Source organism: Bos grunniens, chromosome 21, assembly GCF_055505025.1.
Source record: "Bos grunniens cultivar Pamir isolate PY7600 chromosome 21, Bosgru_T2T1.0, whole genome shotgun sequence".
Taxonomy (NCBI): Eukaryota; Metazoa; Chordata; class Mammalia; order Artiodactyla; family Bovidae; genus Bos; species Bos grunniens.
In genome coordinates, this window is record NC_141185.1 from 33647473 (window position 1) to 33667368 (window position 19896).

Consider the following 19896-nt stretch of genomic DNA (forward strand, 5'->3'; position numbering starts at 1 on the left):
TGACCAACCTAGATAGCATATTCAAAAGCAGAGACATTACTTTGCCAACAAAGGTCCATCTAGTCAAGGCTATGGTTTTTCCAGTGGTCATGTATGGATGTGAGAGTTGGACTGTTAAGAAAGCTGAGCACCTAAGAATTGATGCTTTCGAACTGTGGTATTGGAGAAGACTCTTGAGAGTCCCTTGGACTGCAAGGAGATCCAACCAGTCCATTCTGAAGGCAATCAGCCCTGGGATTTCTTTGGAAGGAATGATGCTAAAGCTGAAACTCGAGTACTTTGGCTACCTCATGCGAAGAGTTGACTCATTGGAAAAGACTCTGATGCTTGGAGGGATTGGGGGCAGGAGGAGAAGGGGACGACAGAGGATGAGATGGCTGGATGGCATCACTGACTCAATGGATGTGAGTCTGAGTGAACTCTGGGAGTTGGTGATGGACAGGGAAGCCTGGAGTGCTGCGATTCATGGGGTCACAGAGTCGGACACAATTGAGCGACTGAACTGAACTGAACTATACATCTGGAAGTTCTTGGTTCATGTACCGTTGAAGCCTAGGTTGAAAGATTTTGAGCATCACCTTGCTAGCATGTGAAATGAATGCAATTGTATGATAGTTTGAACATTCTTTGGCATTGCCCTTCTTTGGGATTGGAATGAAAACTGACCTTTGCCAGTTCTATGGCCACTGCTGAGTTTTCCAAATTTGCTGGCATACTGAGTGCAGCACTTTAACAGCATCATCTTTCTTTTAGGATTTGAAATAGCTCAGTTGGAATTCCATCACCTCAGTAGCTTTGTTCGTAGTAATGCTTCCTAAGGCTCACTTGACTTCACACTCCAGGATGTCTGGCTTGAGATGAGTAACCACACCATTGTGGTTATCCAGTCATTGAGAACTTTCTTACATAGTTCTTCTGTGTATTCTTGCCACCTCTTCTTAATCTCTTCTCCTTCTGTTAGGTCCTTGCTATTTCTGTCCTTTATTGAGCCCATCTTTGCATTAAATGTTCCCTTGATATCTCTAATTTTCTTGAAGTGATCTCGTCTTTCCCATTCTATTGTTTCTATTCTATCGTTCCTATTTCTTTACCTTGTTCACTTAAGAAGGCTTTCTTGTCTCTCCTTATCTCTGCATTCAGTTGGGTATATCTTCCACTTTCTCCCTTGCCTTTCGCTTCTCTTTTTTTCTCAGCTATTTGTAAGGCCTCCTCAGACAACCATTTTGCCTTCTTGAATTTCTTTTTCTTTGGTATGGTTTTGGGTCCTGCCTCCTGTACACTGTTATGAGCTTCTGTCCATAGTTCTTCAGGCACTCTGTCTACCAGATCTAATCCCTTGAATCTATTTGTCACCTCCACTGTATAATTGGAAGGGATTTGATTTTGCTCATACTCTCTTGATGAGGTTAAAAAGGAGCATGAAAAAGCTGGCTTAAAACACCACATTCATAAAACTAAGATCATGGCATCCAGTCCTATCACATCATGGCAAATAGTTGGGGGCAAAGTGGAAACAGTGAGAGATTTTATTTCCTTGGGCTCCAAAATTACTATGGACAGTGACTGCAGCCACAAAATTAAAAGATACTTGCTCCTTGGAAGAAAAGTTATGACAGACCTGTGTGTGTGTATGTTAATCACTCGGTCATGTCCGACTCTTGCAACGCCACTGTAGCTCACCAGGCTCCTCTGTCCTTGGGATTCTCCATGCAAGAATATTGGACTGGGTTGCCATTTCTTTCTCCAGTGACAAACCTACACAGTGTGTTAAAAAGTAAAGACATCACTTTGTTGACAAAGGTCTATGTAGTCACAGCTATGGTTTTTCCAGTAGTTATGTATGGATGTGAGAGTTGGACCATAAAGAAGGCTTAGTGCCAAAGAATTGATGCTTTCAAATTGTGGTGAAGAAGACTCTTGACAGTCCCTTGGACAACAAGGACATCAAACCAGTCAATCCTAAAGGAAATCAATCCTGAATATTCATTGGAAGGACTGATGCTGAAGCTCCAATACTTTGGCCACCTGATGCAAATATATGGCTCATTGGGAAAGACCATGATGCTGGGAAAGATTGACGGCAGGAGGAGAAGGGGATGACAGAGGATGAAATGGTTAGATGGCATTACTGACTCAGGAGATACTGAACAAACTCTTGGAGATAGTGAAGGACAGGGAAGCCTGACGTGCTGTAGTTCATGAGGTCACAAAAAGCTGGATATGACTTAGCGACTGATTAACAATACCTGAATGGTCTAGTGTTTTTCCCTACTTTCTTCAATTTAAGCCTGAATTTTTCAGTAAGGAACACATGATCTAAGACAGTAGCTCCAGTCCTTGTTTTTGCTGACTATATAGAGCTTCTCTGTCTTTAGTTGTAAATAATATATTCTATCTGATTTCACTATTGACCATTTGGTGATGTCCATTTGTAGAGTTGTCTCTTGTGTTGTTGGAAAAGGGTGTTTGCTATGACCAATGTGTTCTCTTGGCAAAACTCTGTTACCCTTTGCCTTCCTTTATTTTGGACTCCAAGGCCAAATGTACCTATTACTTCAGGTATCTCTTGATTTCCCATTTCCCATTCCAATCCCCTATGATGAAAAGGACCTTTTTTTGGGTATTATTTCTAGAAAGTGTTGTAGGTCTTCGCAGAAGTGATCAACTTCAGCGTCTTTGGCATTAGTGGTTGGGGGCATAGACTTGGATTACCGCAATGTTGAATGCTTTGCCAAGGAAAGGAACTGAGATCAGTAGATTACATGGCTTATAAAAAACAAATTTATTTCTCACAGTTCTTGAGGCTGAAAGTCCCAGATCAGAGTAGCAGCGTGATTGGGTTCTAGGACCTTCTTCTGAATTGTAGACCACCAACTTATCATTATATCCTCACATGGAAGAATGAGAGTGAGCTATGTCTCTTGTCTCCTCTTGTAGGTGTATTAAACCATTCATGAGGGCTCCACCCTCATGACCTAATTACCTCCCAAGGCTCCAACTCCAAATACCATCACACTAAGGATTATATTTCAATTGAGGGGGTGGGCAGAAACTTTCAGTTCATTATACTTTACTACCGTCTAGCACTACATGGTGCCCCAGACTCATATGTATTCCCTGGTCCAGACCTAGAATCAATAAAGCCCTTGTTCCTCAAATTGGAATGTGATGTGTTTGTGTGCTTAGTTGCTCAGTCATGTCCAACTGTTTGGGACCCCATGGGTTGTAGTGCACCAGGCTCCTCTGTCCATGGGATCTCCCAGGCAAGCGTGCTAGAGAGGGTTGCTATTTCCCCCTTCAGGGGAAATCCCTGACCCAGGGATTGAACCCACATTTCCTGTGTCTACTACATTGCAGGCAGATTCTTTACCTGCTGAGCCATCTGGGAATGCTAGATGTGGTTATTGCTACTGGGGTGTTACTGCTTCCATACCTCTCAATTAACAGAGTAAAAAAATATAATTGTGTATACTACCCTATGTACATATACATATCTATGAATATTTCTATATATAAACATCTATATTATGCTAAACATGAGATCATACTGATGTCTTCAGTTCTAATCCTTTACCACATGAAAATTCCAGCTTTTCCATTCCTTACTTATCTTTCACCTCCACCGTAATAGTGAGAAACTTGGCTTCTGCCTCTTTTGTTCATTTAGTTAATTGTTAAATTCAAGTATATGTGTATAGCAGTTTCCACATTCTAACTCATACCCCATTGTTAACTCATAAATCTGGGCAACAGCTTCATCAAATAAAGAATAGTGTTTAGGTGCTGTTTCTTTTGCCTTAAGCATTAAAGGCTCTACTCATTTCCAAAGTCATTTATGTTAGCATGTTTCCTCCCTAACTCCTTTACTGAGGTGTTTTTCTTTTTTTCATGTACTTGTAATATAGTCTGATTCTTTTGTCACAATATGCATTCCATTCTGAGATTCTCCAATTTTCTATATACCTTTTAAAATATTTGCATCCATTAAGGCTTACTCTTTTTCTACTGTAAAGTTGTACACGTTTTTGACAAATGCATAGTATGCATAAAATTAGGTCTCCATCATTACAGAATCACACAGGATAGTTTTATACCCTCAATTAAAAACTATTTTCACCTTCCTCCTCCTGAACCCCTGATAACCACTAAACTTAAGGATGTTTCATGTCTTTTCCTGGGTTGATAGCTCACTTATTTTACCTTGGAATAATATTCCATTGTATGGATTATCACTATTTTTTTGTAATTTTTAAATTGAAGTATAGTTGAGTTATAATATCTTGTTAGTTTCAAATGTACAGCACAGTGATTCTTGAAAAGGTATATATATATATATATATATATTCAGATTCTTTTCCTTTTTAGGTTATTACAAAATATTGACTGTAGTCCCCTGTACTATACAGTAGTTAATTGTTGATTATCTATTTTACATATAGTAGTGTGTATATGTTAAACCCAACCTTATCCCTTCTTCCACCTCCTTTTCCCTTTAGTAACCATAAATTTGTTTTCTATGTGTGTGAGTCAATTCTGTTTTGTAAATAAGTTGACTTGTATGATTTTTTTCTATTCCACATATTAGTAATATCATAAGACATTTGTCTCTGTCTGACTTACTTCACTTAGTATGATCATCTGTAGGTCCATCCACAATGCTGCAAATGACATTATTTTATTCTTTTTTATGACTGTTACATATGTATTAATATTCAGTATTTGTCTTTCTTTTTCTGACTTCCTTCACTCTGATAACAGGCTCTAGGTTCATCCACCTCATTAGAACGGACTGAAACACATACCTTTTTATGGCTGAATAAGGAGATCCAACCAGTCCATTCTGAAGGAGATCAGCCCTGGGGTTTCTTTGGAAGAAATGACGCTAAGGCTGAAACTCCAGTACTTTGGCCACCTCGTGCGAAGAGTTGACTCATTGGAAAAGACTCTGATGCTGGGAGGGATGGGGGCAGGAGGAGAAGGGGATGGCAGAGGATGAGATGGCTGGATGGCATCACTGACTCGATGGACGTGAGTGTGAGTGAACTCCGGGAGTTGGTGATAGACAGGGAGGCCTGGCGTGCTGTGATTCATGGGGTCGCAAAGAGTCGGACATGACTGAGCGACTGAACTGAACTTAATATTCCATTATATATACACATGTATATATATACCACATATACCATATATACCACATATACCACAGCCTATCATTCATCTGTCAGTGGACATCAAGGTTGCTTCCATGTCTTGGTTATTATAAATAGTGCTGTAATGAACATTGGGGTATATGTATCTTTTCAAATTATAATTTCTCTGAATTATGTCCAGGACTGAGATTGCAAGATCATGTGGTAGTTCTGTTTTTAAGGAACCTCCATGCTGTTCTCCATAGAGGCTGTACCAATTCACATTCCTAAATGTAATGTAGCGTAGGAAGTTTCCTTTTTCTCTACACCCTCTCCAGCATTTATCATCTGTAGACTTTTTGATGATGGCCATTCTGACCAATATGAGATGGTACCTCATGGTTTTAATTTGCAGTTCTCTGCAGTGTTGAGCATCTTTTCATGTACCTTTTGGCCATCTGTATCTGGAGAAGGAAATGCCAACCCACTCCAGTATTCTTGCTTGAAGAATCCCATGGACAGAGGAGCCTGGCAGGCTACAGTCCATAGGATCGCAAGAGTCCGACACGACTTAGTGACTAAACCACCACCACCGTGTGCTCTTTGAAGTATCTATCTAGATCTTTTGCCCATATTTTTATTGTTTTTTTTTTTAACTTGTTTATTCATTAATCTATTTAAGGACATCTTTGTTGCTTCCAGTTTAGAATAATTATGAATAAATCTACTGTAAACATTCACATGAAGTGTTTTTTTGTGACATAAATTTGCAAATCAGTTAAGTAAATATCTAGGAGTGGAACTGCTATACGTAGCAAGACTATGTTCAGTTCTATTTTAAAAATCCAAGAAAACAATACAACAAAAACCTGCCAAAATCTGTTCCATAGTGGCTGTGCCATTTTGTATTCCCATTAGCAATGAGTAAGAGTTACTGTTGCTCCACACTGTCACCAGTATTTGGTGTTGTCAGTATTCTCGGTTTTGGCCATTCTAATAGATGTGTAGTGATATCTCGTTTTAATTTGCATATCCTTGTGATATGGAGCATCTTTGATATGATTATTTGCCAACTGTATATATTCTTTGGTGAGGTATATAGATTATCTCCCATCCTCAAATAGGTTGTTTTCTTATTTTTCACTTTTAAGAATTCTTTATTTTAGACATGAGTCCATGATATGCAGGGCAAGAGGCTGAGCAGTGCAGTTCATAGGGATAAGATTCGCAAGGCAAAGAAAATCAGAGAATGGATCTGAGTAGGGGGTAGGTTTGGAAAACAGGGTTCCAAAAGAGGTAACAATCACCATAGTGGGTTTTTTTTTTAATTTCAATACATATGATACCTTACTTTTATTTTAAATTAAAAAAGAATAAAACTGACAGAATAAAAAAGGTCAAAATTTAATGTTAAAAAACTTCCTTATCACTAATCCTACTGTTTAGCTATTTTCCCCCTAATTCAAACTTATTTAGGGGCTGTCATGTACACACCAAAATTTATGTCGCATATGTAAACTGAGGAAATGACACAATGTAAACATCATCTAAATCTGCAAGCTTTCAATCAAAATTTAATTAACTTATTATTAAATATTAATATAAAACAGACATTCCCTCTAATTTATGTAACTACTGATCAAGGAAACCTCTAATTTACTTTGTGGTTTTAAATCGCATTTGTCTTCTTATAAGTAATAGGAAAATATTCCATAGACAAAAATTATAAAAGCCAAATTTATGGTGTATAATTCTACTATTTCAACTTGAGAAAGTACATTTTCATCCTAAGTTTATGTAGGTTCTTTTCAAAATTCATGTTAACATTTTTAAGAATTAAAATACACTTAAAGATATTTTGATCCTATTTCTTGGTTCCCCCCAAAAAAGTATAGCCTTTAAAATATTTAAGCATTTCTAATATTCTTCTCTTGCCTGGAGAATCCCAGGGACGGGGGAGCCTGGTGGGCTGCCGTCTATGGGGTCCCACAGAGTCGGACATGACTGAAGTGACTTAGCAGCTGCAGCATGCATATTTTTATCTTAGATATAACCACTACTTGAGATAAAGTAACTATAACTTATCATCAAAATAAGCACAGATTTGTGAATAAGAGTGGGTAATAACAATAACATTAGTAATAATTAGACAATGGTCATAAACTGAGTCTGTTTTAGGCAAACCTGGAAAAAGATTAAAGCTAAAGGTTTTAAAAATCTGAGTCAAACACTAACAAAAATACTCAAAAGTTTATGAAATACTTAGCATTAACTAGCACAAATATAATGACCTATCATAACAGATACTTAATAAATAACTTATTTAATACCAAAATGTTGATATTCATTTTTTTTTCTTTTTTTTTAGATCCTACTGTTATGATTTCTCCCTGTCCCACTGCCTCCCATCTCACATTTCCCATCCCACGCCATCCTTTCATTATATTTCAACTTGCATCCTTTCATGATAGACAGTCATGAACTTGGCCGACAAGTCTTCACAGGGCTTGTATCCTAGTGAAGGGAACAGACAGACTAAAAGTCAACAAAGAAGCAAGGTCATTATAACGTGGTGATCATCATTATAAAGATAATAATGAAAAGATGTGATGAGGAAGGAAGAAGAGGAGGGCCTACTTCAGAATCTGGGTCAAGAAAGTCCTCTCTGAGGAGGCAACTGCAAGGACAGAAAGAGTAGGAGGGAGAGAGGTATGAGTCTGAGGTGGGAAAGATAGGCAGAAGCTAAAATGATTCTGTGATTTAATGCCCAAAGACAGTTGGAGAAGGAAAGAGGGCACTATTAATAACTGCGTAGGCATGATACAGATAAAAAGGGGCTGCCCTGTGATCTGAGTGTGGCCCTAATAGAGGCCTGCTTCATAGACAGTGAGGAGAAGATTGGATTTTATTCTAAGGATAGTAGGATCCTCCAAGGGTCTAAATTAGGACAGCTCTGCTCTCTCTCTGTGTTTCAGATAAATGGATTGGAGAGGGTAAGAGTGTGATGGGGTGGAGGCCAGAGGAAAGACCTGTCAAGAGGCCTGCTTCCTCCAACGAAAGATGCTGGTATCTTGAACTGAGGTGACTGGGTTCATGAGAAAGAGAAACGAATGGTTTCACATATATTTTGGAGAAGAAATGTTGAGTTGAATCTGTTGGATAAGGACAAAAGAGAACCTAGGGGTGACCCTTCAGTTTTTGGCTTTAACTAATAGGTAGAGAGTGATCTCTTTATTGAAAGGTGGAAGAATGTGAAAGACAGACATTTGGGAAACTAGAACCACAATTGGGTTCTGCATATTGAAAGGCTGTTGTTGAATCACGCAAAGACACCGGGATTCTTGGCCCCCGGAGGAGAAGAATTCAAGCCGGGGCCAGAGACGAGGCTTGATCGGTCAGAGCTTTTGTGTAATAAATTTTTACTAAAGTATAAAGGAGATAGAGAAAGCTTCTGACATAGGCATCAGAAGGGGGCAGAAAGAGTACCCTATTCATTTGTTTTAAAGTAACAATTAGAAGAGCAACTTGATCTTAGGTTGTTAATAAAGGATGGGATGTTAAATATAAGACTGATTATTTAATTTTATAGAACAATTTAAAATATATTGAAAAGTTTTATAGAGTTTTTCTGCTCCCAACTTATCCACATACTGAATTCCCCAAAAGAATGCTACCATTAAACATTAGTTGCTTTTATTTTTTTTTTTTATTCTTCCAATTTTATTTTATTTTTAAACTTTACATAATTGTATTAGTTTTGCCAAATATCAAAATGAATCCGCCACAGGTATACATGTGTTCCCCATCCCGAACCCTCCTCCCTCCTCCCTCCCCATACCATCCCTGTGGGCCGTCCCAGTGCACCAGCCCCAAGCATCCAGCATCATGCATCGAACCTGGACTGGCAACTCGTTTCCTACATGATATTTTACATGTTTCATTGCCATTCTCTCAAATCTTCCCACCCTCTCCCTCTCCCACAGAGTCCATAAGACTGTTCTATACATCAGTGTCTCTTTTGCTGTCTCGTACACCGGGTAATTGTTACCATCTTTCTAAATTCCATATATGTGCGTTAGTATACTGTATTTATGTTTTTCCTTCTGGCTTACTTCACTCTGTATAATAGGCTCCAGTTTCATCCACCTCATTAGAACTGATTCAAATGTATTCTTTTTAATGGCTGAGTAATACTCCATTGTGTATATGTACCACAGCTTTCTTATCCATTCATCTGCTGATGGACATCTAGGTTGCTTCCATGTCTTGGCTATTATAAACAGTGCTGCGATGAACATTGGGGTACACGTGTCTCTTTCCCTTCTGGTTTCCTCAGTATGTATGCCCAGCAGTGGGGTTGCTGGATCATAAGGCAGTTCTATTTCCAGTTTTTTAAGGAATCTCCACACTGTTCTCCATAGTGGCTGTACTAGTTTGCATTCCCACCAACAGTGTAAGAGGGTTCCCTTTTCTCCACACCCTCTCCAGCATTTATTATTTGTAGACTTCTGGATCGCAGCCATTCTGACTGGTGTGAAATGGTACCTCATAGTGGTTTTGATTTGCATTTCTCTGATAATGAGTGATGTTGAGCATCTTTTCATGTGTTTGTTAGCCATCTGTATGTCTTTTTTGGAGAAATGTCTATTTAGTTCTTTGGCCCATTTTTTGATTGGGTCGTTTATTTTTCTGGAGTTGAGCTGTAGGAGTTGCTTGTATATTTTTGAGATTAGTTGTTTGTCGGTTGCTTCATTTGCTATTATTTTCTCCCATTCTGAAGGCTGTCTTTTCACCTTGCTAATAGTTTCCTTTGATGTGCAGAAGCTTTTAAGGTTAATTAGGTCCCATTTGTTTATTTTTGCTTTTATTTCCAATATTCTGGGAGGTGGGTCATAGAGGATCCTGCTGTGATGTATGTCAGAGAGTGTTTTGCCTATGTTCTCCTCTAGGAGTTTTATAGTTTCTGGTCTTACATTTAGATCTTTAATCCATTTTGAGTTTATTTTTGTGTATGGTGTTAGAAAGTGGTCCAGTTTCATTCTTTTACAAGTGGTTGACCAGATTTCCCAGCACCACTTGTTAAAGAGATTGTCTTTAATCCATTGTATATTCTTGCCTCCTTTGTCGAAGATAAGGTGTCCATATGTGCGTGGATTTATCTCTGGGCTTTCTATTTTATTCCATTGATCAATATTTCTGTCTTTGTGCCAGTACCATACTGTCTTGATAACTGTGGCTTTGTAGTAGAGCCTGAAGTCAGGTAGGTTGATTCCTCCAGTTCCATTCTTCTTTCTCAAGATCGCTTTGGCTATTCGAGGTTTTTTGTATTTCCATACAAATTGTGAAATTATTTGTTCTAGCTCTGTGAAGAATACTGTTGGTAGCTTGATAGGGATTGCGTTGAATCTATAAATTGCTTTGGGTAGTATACTCATTTTCACTATATTGATTCTTCCAATCCATGAACATGGTATTAGTTGCTTTTATTTAAGGTCACATTTTCAAAGCCTAATCAAAGCATATCATATTATCAAATACTACTGGTTATGACAGAACCCTAGGAAAATGTCCTATTTGAGGGCTAAGACCTTATGATACAGATAAGGGAGAAATCTGGGAAAGCACTCCAGATTTCTGCCCTCTGGCCATAACAATTCATATACAAAGTTCACTCCCAGCCTTCCAAGATCCTCACAAAATTCCCATTCCTTTATATCATCACCTCATATCCATGCTCTTACCATCCGCAGTATACTAGAGCCAGATGTAGATGGGGCAGACTCCTCAAGCTCCTCAGGAGTTTCCGTGAACCAAAAAGTAAAATACCCTCCTCAAAATCATTATCTGCCCTGTTATACATCCATCAAACAACAATGAGAAAAGGACGTGGCAGCCACAGTAGAAACCTCCACTCTAAAAGTGTAAAACAAGTAACAGATACTGGTTCATAGCAATTCTGAAACCTAGCAGGACATTTTACCATTTCCTCTGTCCCAGGGACAGAGACTATTCCTTGATTAGGGCCCATTTCTTCTCCCTGAGAAAGGTTCTCTGGCTTCTATACCATCCTTAATTTTCCATAAGAAGTAGAGTGTGTTTGTAGCTAGGTAGTGTTCTCAGTCCGTGTTCTGCTTATAGGAAATTAATAACACAGATTTTTTTTTCCATTTTTACCTATCTCTGTCCCTTTTAACCCAAGCCATTAACGTTTCTGTTAAAATTTTTGGACTACCTATGTACTTACACAGAGAAGGTAATGGCACCCCACTCCAGTACTCTTGCCTGGAAAATCCCATGGACAGAGGAGCCTGGTAGGCTCCAGTCCATGGGGTCGCTAAGAGTCGGGCACAACTGAGCAACTTCACTTTCACTTTTCACTTTAATGCATTGGAGAAGGAAATGACAACCCACTTTAGTATTCTTGCCTGGAGAATCCCAGGGACAGAGGAGCCTAGTGGGCTGCTGTCTATGGGGTCGCACAGAGTCGGACACGACTGAAGCGACTTAGCAGCAGCAGCAGCAGCATGTACTTACATCATGTTTTAAGACAGACTTTTTAAGGCTTACTCATCTACTTTGTCTTCCAAATCAGGGTGTTATATGGACAATACCTTAAAGATTCTTGAAATCACCCCCTTTTTTTTTCCTTGCCAAAAGTGCCTAAGAAACTCCCTTAAGATTCTTAGAAACTCTACTGTCTAGATAAGAAGGTCAACAAGGCAAGCCCTTAAGATTCTTACAGGTTCTGCTATCTAGCTGAGAGTCTAACAGGCAAATTCCTAATCTTCCTGGGGTTGAACAAAGTCTTTCAACTGTACTCTTGAACTGATCTACATACTATAACTGTTTTTCTAGAAACACCCTGGATTTGATCAGGTTTTAATTTACTCTGAAAATCTTTTTTTGGTTAACAAGGACAGATATGAGAATAATTTCTGCCCCAACCCAGGAAATTCTTATTTGAAAGTGTTTCTTTATATCAGAAATTGATTGACTATCATTGCTGCTGCTGCTAAGTCGATTCAGTTGTGTCTGACCCTGTGCGACCCCATAGATGGCAGCCCACCAGGCTCCCCCGTCCCTGGAATTCTCCAGGCCAGAACACTGGAGTGGGTTGCTATTTCCTTCTCCAATGCATGAAAGTGAAAAGTGAAAGTGAAGTTGCTCAGTCGTGTCCGACCTTTGCGACCCCATAGACTGCAGCCTACCAGGCCCCTATGTCCATAGGATTTTCCAGGCAAGAGTACTGGAGTGGGTTGCCATTGCCTTCTCTGACTATCATTGCCATAGGTCAAATCCAGACTCTCACCTGCTTGTGTTAGTTTTTTTTAAACTGGGGCACAGCTAGGCCCATTCACTTACATATTGTCCATGTCTATATTCTTGCTACAACTGCAAATCTGAGTAGTCACTACAGACATTATAAAGCAGTCTGAAAAGGCCAAACTACTTACTATCTGGCCCATTAAAGAGAACAGTTGCTGATCTGTACTCTAGATTCTGCTTGAAAATGGAATAGTTTCATCTTTAGTTCATTTCATCCTACAAATGATCATATTAGTAAAACCGAAGAACTATGGACGGAGGTTAGTGACATTGAACATGAGGCAGTGATCAAGACCATCCCCAAGGAAAAAAAGGCAAAAGAGTTGTCTGAGGAGGCCTTACAAGTAGCTGTGAAAAGAAGAGACGCAAAAGGCAAAGTAGAAAAGCAAAGATATACCCATTTGAATTCAGAGTTCCAAAAAATAGCAAGCAGAGATAAGAAAGCCTTCCTCAGTGATCAATGCAAAGAAATAGAGGAAAACAACAGAATGGGAAAGACTAGAGATCTCTTGAAGAAAATTAGAGATACCAAGGGAACATTTCATGCAAAGATGGGCTCGATAAAGGACAAAAATGGTATGGACCTAACAGAAGCAGAAGATATTAAGAAGACGTGGCAAGAATACACAGAAGAACTGTACAAAAAATATCTTCATGACCCAGATAATCACAAAGGTGTGATCACTGACCTAGAGCCAGACATCCTGGAATGCAAAGTCAAGTGGGCCTTAGAAAGCATCACTACGAACAAAGCTAGTGGAGATGATGGAATTCCAGTTGAACTATTTCAAATCCTAAAAGATGATGCTGTGGAAGTGTGGCACTCACTATGCCACCAAACTTGGAAAACTCAGCAGTGCCCACAGGATTGGAAAAATGTCAGTTTTCATTCCAATCCCAAAGAAAGGCAATGCCAAAGAATGCTCAAACTACTGCACAACTGCACTCATCTCACATGCTAGCAAAGTAATGCTCAAAATTCTCCAAGCCAGGCTTCAATAGTATGTGAACCATGAACCTCCAGATGTTCAAGCTGGATTTAGAAAAGGCAGAGGGACCAGAGATCAATTTGCCAACATCCATTGGATCATTGAAAAAGGAAGAGAGTTCCAGAAAAAACATCTACTTCTGCTTTATTGACTATGCCAAAGCCTTTGACTGTGTGGACCACAACAAACTGTGGAAAATTTCTAAAGAGATGGGCATATCAGACCACCTGACCTGCCTCTTGAGAAATCTGTATGCAGGTCAGGAAGCAACAGTTAGAACTGCACATGGAACAACAGACTGGTTCCAAATAGGAAAGGAGTATGTCAAGGCTGTATATTGTCACCTGCTTATTTAACTTCTATGCAGAGTACATCATGAGAAACACTGGGCTGGATGAAGCACAAACCGGATCAAGATTGCCGGGAGAAATATCAATAACCTCAGATATGCAGATGATACCACCCTTATGGCAGAAAGTGAAGAAGAAACAAAGAGCCTCTTGATGAAAGTGAACGAGAGTGAAAAAGTTGGCTTAAAGCTCAATATTCAGAAAACAAAGATCATGGCATCTGGTCCCATCATTTCATGGCAAATAGATGGGGAAACAGTGGAAACAGTGTCAGGCTTTATTTTGGGGGGCTCCAAAATCACTACAGATGGTGACTGCAGTCATGAAATTAAAAGACACTTGCTCCCTGGAAGGAAAGTTATGACCAACCTAGACAGCATATTCAAAAGCAGAGACATTACTTTGCCAACAGTGGTCCATCTAGTCAAGGCTGTGGTTTTTCCAGTGGTCATGTATGGATGTGAGAGTTGGACTATAAAGTAAGCTGAGCACCAAAGAATTGATGCTTTTGAACTGTGGTGTTGAAGAAGACTCTTGAGAGTCCCTTGGACAGCAAGGAGACCCAACCAGTCCATCCTAAAGGAAATGAGTCCTGAATATTCATTGGAAGGACTGATGCTGAAGCTGAAACTCCAATATGTTGTCCACTTGATGTGAAGAACTGACTCATTTGAAAAGACTCTGATGCTGGGAATGGTTGAAGGTGAGAGGAGAAGTGGACGACAGTGGATGAAATGATAGGTTGGCATCACCAACTCAATGGACATGAGTTTGAGTAAGGTCCGGGAGTTGGTGATGGACAGAGAGGCCTGGCATGCTGCAGTCCATGTAGTCACAAAGAGTCAGACACAACTGAGTGTCTGAACTGAACTGAACTGAATCATATAGACCTGAAAAATACCAACTGACACAACATTCTGTCTAGAAACCTCCTTAGTCAAATATACAAGTTCATTAGATATAGTTTCTATATTTCATATTGCCACAGATTACAGCATTGTCAAACCTGCTGCCTCTATGTGACAGGGCAAAAATTCACCTTTTATCCAGGCTCAAATAACTATTTCCTCACTCTCTTACCAGCCTCTACTGACTGTCTCCTTGAGGTTCTTTTAGCCTACATTCACTGCCTAGATCCAAGCCAACACCACATTTTAGATTTTCATTACAGCAGCAACTTACTAGGTATCAATTTCTATTTTGGTTATCTAGTGCCAAAAAACAAACCATTCCATAACTTAATAGTTTGTAATAACATTCATTGTATTATCTTTAATGATTCTATATGTTCAACAGGGTCAGGTAACCTCTTTTGCTCATGTCAGACAGTGCCGCAATCATCTAGGGGTTCCACTGAACAGTGAGATGGATGCATTGGTTATTTATTGCTGTGTAATATGTTATATATTTACTATATATATATATATATATATATATATATATACACTACATATGTAACAGTCTGTGAAGTATAATATAGAACTTAACAGCTTAAGACAACAAAAATGTATTCACTCCTAGTTTTTGTGGGTAGGAATCTGGGAGTAACTTAGTTGGGTGGTTCTGACTCAGAGTTTCTGCTGAGGTTGTAGTCAAGATTTGGCTGAATTGCACTCATCTGAACCTTGCAAATCTGCTTCATGTATTTGTAGGTAGGCCTCAGTTCTTCACCTGATAAAGCCCTCTCCATAGGCTCCCTGATTGTTGTTGTGACATTGGCAGCTGGCTTTCCCAAGTGAGTGATCTGAAAGAGGGTCATCATGTGAAAACCACAGTACAGTTATAGTGTAATCTTGGGAGTTACTTATTATCACTTATCCGGTACTTGTTTGGTTATACAAACCAACACTGGTACAACGTAGGATTACACAAGAACATGAATAATGGGAAGTGGACTTCATGGGGTGCCATATTGGAGAATGGCTACCACAATGGCTCACTTATATGGCCATCAATTAGTGTTCAGTGTAGCTGATGTGCACTGGATTTAATTTTTGTGGGTCTTCCATCTAAGTTGAGCTTTTCATAGCATGAAGGCTGAGTTCCAGGCGGCAACAAGTAAAAGCTTCCAATTCTCTTAAGCCTGGGCTTAGAAATCCCAGAATGTCCTTCTGCTACATTCTATTTGTAAAAGCTAGTCACAGGCCAGTCAAGATTCAAGGAAAGCAGAAGTAAGCTCCATCTCTTAATATGAAGAGTGGCAAATATATATAGGAAGGGAGGAACTGTTAGAGGACACTTTTGAAGATGAGCTAACATTGGAAATGCATACCAAATGCTATTCTGCTCCTGCTCTCTGACCTAGTGTAGGAGATTCCCATTTCCCCATCTAAAATCCAGAGGACAAGGTTGTCTATTGAACTAATCCCTAGATGTCAGCCTTCTGGGACACAGAGAGGATTTTAAAGGAGTTAAAATAAAACTAGAAGAGAAAATAAATAAATAAAACTAGAAAACACCTGCCACAGTTCTGAAATATAAATTATAAACAATCCCAGGGGAATTATATTTTCAGCAAAATGATATAGTTAAAAGGTTTCAATTATCTATAAAAGTAGCTGAGTAAACAGGATGATTTTTACAACTAGCCCCTTCCCTTTGGTCTGGTCAATTGCAGGTACAGAAGTTCTTCACTTTGAGTATTGAACTCTACGTGGTACAAAAGTTGGAAATCACATAGGTCTGACTGACTATTCACATATTCATTTCGATTAGAGAAGAGTTTAGAATAAAAGTAAATGCTGTTACTATGAACCCCCTTCTTCACACTTTTGTTAACACAGCTAAAACAAATAGCCACATTTTATATCTTTTCTTTAAAATTAGTAGCCTACTTTAGGTTCTACATTCCAACTCCTGACTACCAAACCCTTCCCAGTTAATCTGCAGCTTCTTTTTGTAGAGACAGGGCCCATGACTATACATCTGGCTTTAATTTACAATCCATATGAACATGGATGGTTTTCCTTGGTGTTAAATGTAGCCATTTTCTAGACACTACTTACTAGAGTGCTTCTACCCATCAGATCATAGCCTAGAGATAGAGTGTTAACTCAGATCCTGCCTGATACTATTACATTGCCGCATACATTGTATTTGTGGTCACCCACATTGGAGTTAGTCCTCTAACCCCTGTTTCATTCTGGCCTGACTTAATCTCTTCTCTTTAATGACTTGCCTTTGAAGAAAGCACTGTACTAGATGTCATGAACATTAGAAAAAAGGAAATCTAGTAATTTAGCTGTGCTTTGGGCAGTGACAATATTTTTCATGACCACCTGAAAATCTAATATTGTATGGATGGTTACCTATCATCTTCAAAAGTTAACACCAAAAGCTAGCAGCATGGCATTTTGACATTTAGTGCAAACATCCTAAGTAAGAAGTTTGCATTTTTGTACTCTGTTCAAAACACTCTTGCTATGGATTTGCATGCCCGTGATAAACTTTTTTCACCTTGCAAAAAGCACTATTAAAGTGTTTTCATATTTTGGTATGTGTTTGAATTTTAAACTTTCAAAAATCTATCTAATTGCTATCATTTTTTATCTCTTCCATTAAGCTAAATATTTCCTATCATCCCTTATAACCAAGGCAGTGATGATCTGGTTGCCAATATTCCTATTACTCATTCAAAAACCTCCATTAGTCAGAAACTTGATGAATTTTTAATATGTTATTTTCAATGGTACTATCATATTTTAATGCAGGATATGGTACTATTTCAGGTGCAATGTGTTTTGTAAATATTAGTCTTCAAATAAATGGGTTTATCTCTGCTATTCCATAAATATAAACATGGAAATAGAGCTAATAAGTGAATTGCCCAGGAGCTCACAAAAATCAAAGCAAAATTAGGATATCACCAATTTTATCTCCATCTGTGTCCTTGGATTATAAAATCAGATTCTTCTTAAGAAGTTTTGTAGGCCACTGTACAAAATATGAGTCAAGCTATTTTATGGGCCAACTCTGTAAGAAGATATAACTGATGGGTCTAAAATAGCATTGTCTGTAAAATACAGATTGCATGGAAAGAGTATATAAAACATATAAGGTCAGATTACAGTATAATAATAACATAAACATATCTCTATCACCCAGTTTAGGAAATAGAGTATCACCAGTTAAAAGCCCTCTGTTGTACCTTCTTAAGTATATTTTGCCTTCACTTCCAATACCCAGAGAAAACCACCATCCTGAATTTTGTATTGTTTCCTAAGTTTCTTTATATTTTTATAACCTATGCATGAATTCTAACACAATGTAAAACTTCTATGAACTCTTCACATGTCGCATTTAACATAAATGGAATCTTACCATTCTCTGTCTGACTTGCTTCTTACACCAAACAATGTACTTGGAGATTTATCTATGGTGATGTATTTGGCTACGTTTCATTAATTTTCTCTCCTCTATAGGATTTGACTGTATGAGTATATTACAGTTTGTATCTTATAGTTGATAGACATTCCATTTTTCCAGTTTTTTGATACTACTGCAATGCTCCTATAGAGCATTGTTCTAAATGGTTTCCTCGTGCACAAGCAACAGGGCAAATGCCAACTACTCAAATTGCTGGCTAATAATTGCAGGCAGGTTCAACTTTACTTAGTAATACTATTGCAGTCATAATGGGCTAGAACAACCTCCAAAATTTTAGTGGTTAAAACGTCAAAGTTTTATTAGTTGCCCATGTTATGTATTCACCTTAGATAGGGGGTTGGGTGAGGAGAGTCTTCCACATCATTCTCCCTTAGGTAATATTACCAGTCACCATGGAACAGGGGGGAAACCCTGGTCAATCACTTCCAGGTCTTGAAATCTCCCACTTTGAAATGATATGGGTCATATAGCTTAATTTCAAGGGGGTGGTGCAATTTTAACATATGCCCAGGAGAAGAGTAAGAAATATCTTTGATTGTCTGCTAATGACTCCACACTATTTTCAAAGGGACTGCTCCAATTTGCACACCTACAAGAAATAATGAGAGCTCCTGCCAAATTTGATAGTGTCAGATACTCTTCTGTATTATCTTCTAAATGCTTCTAGTGTCTCTTATCTAGACCTTTCATCCACTTGGAACTCATCTTCATGTATATTGTGATATAGAGCACCATTTTTACTTTGCCATTTCCACATGTATAGCTGTATATGAATCAAGATAGATTATCAATGACTCCCAGCCAGGGGGGTATTTTGCTTTCTAGAGGACATTTGACAATGTCTGGAAACAGTTATGTTTGTCACAAAAGGAAAGATGGTGCTTCTGGCAATGAGTGAATAAAGGCCAGGGATGCAGATTTTTTGAACAAATCCTACAATTCACAAGACAGCCCCACACATAAAAGAATTATCCATCCCATCATCAACAGTGCTGAGGTTGAGAAACACTGGATTAGATTACCCCATTGTCAGGAAAAAAAGACCTTTTGATAATAAAGGTTATTTCTCTCTTAGAATCATGTCAACTGAGGATTAGTTGATGTTATGTTCCCCTATGTGGATCATTGCCAATCTCATAGCAAAGGGGGAAAGAGAATGCATTCATAATATGTATGCAATAGGTCTACCAGAAGCGCCACACATCTCTTCCTCTCAAATTTTTTGGCCAAAATCTATGGATGAGTTTTGCACTTTAAGGAGCTAGCAAGCAAAGCAAGTTAAACCCAAACTAAATATAAGAAAGAAGATAATAAAAACAAGAATGAACTCAGTGAAATAATGAATATAGATTAGTATACCCACTATGGAGAACAGAATGGAGGAACAGTATACAGGTTCCTTAGAAAAACTAAAAAAAGCTACTATATGATCCAACAACCCCACTCCTGGGTGTATACCCAGAGAAAAATATAATTTGAAAAGATATGTATCTGGTAAACAAGAACAAAAGTGAGGAAGGTCAGGCTAGAGAATGAAGAACTAGAGGAAGGAGGTAAAATGGAACAATGAGGTGAGTATACGAAATAGAGATGAGAAGAGCCTGAATTCAGCACAAAGAAGTAAACAATAGACATTTTGTGGACCCTTTTCAAAGAAATCAATTCACCTTTTCCTCATAGATGAAGTCATGGCTTCAGGAATATTATAGGGTACAAGGC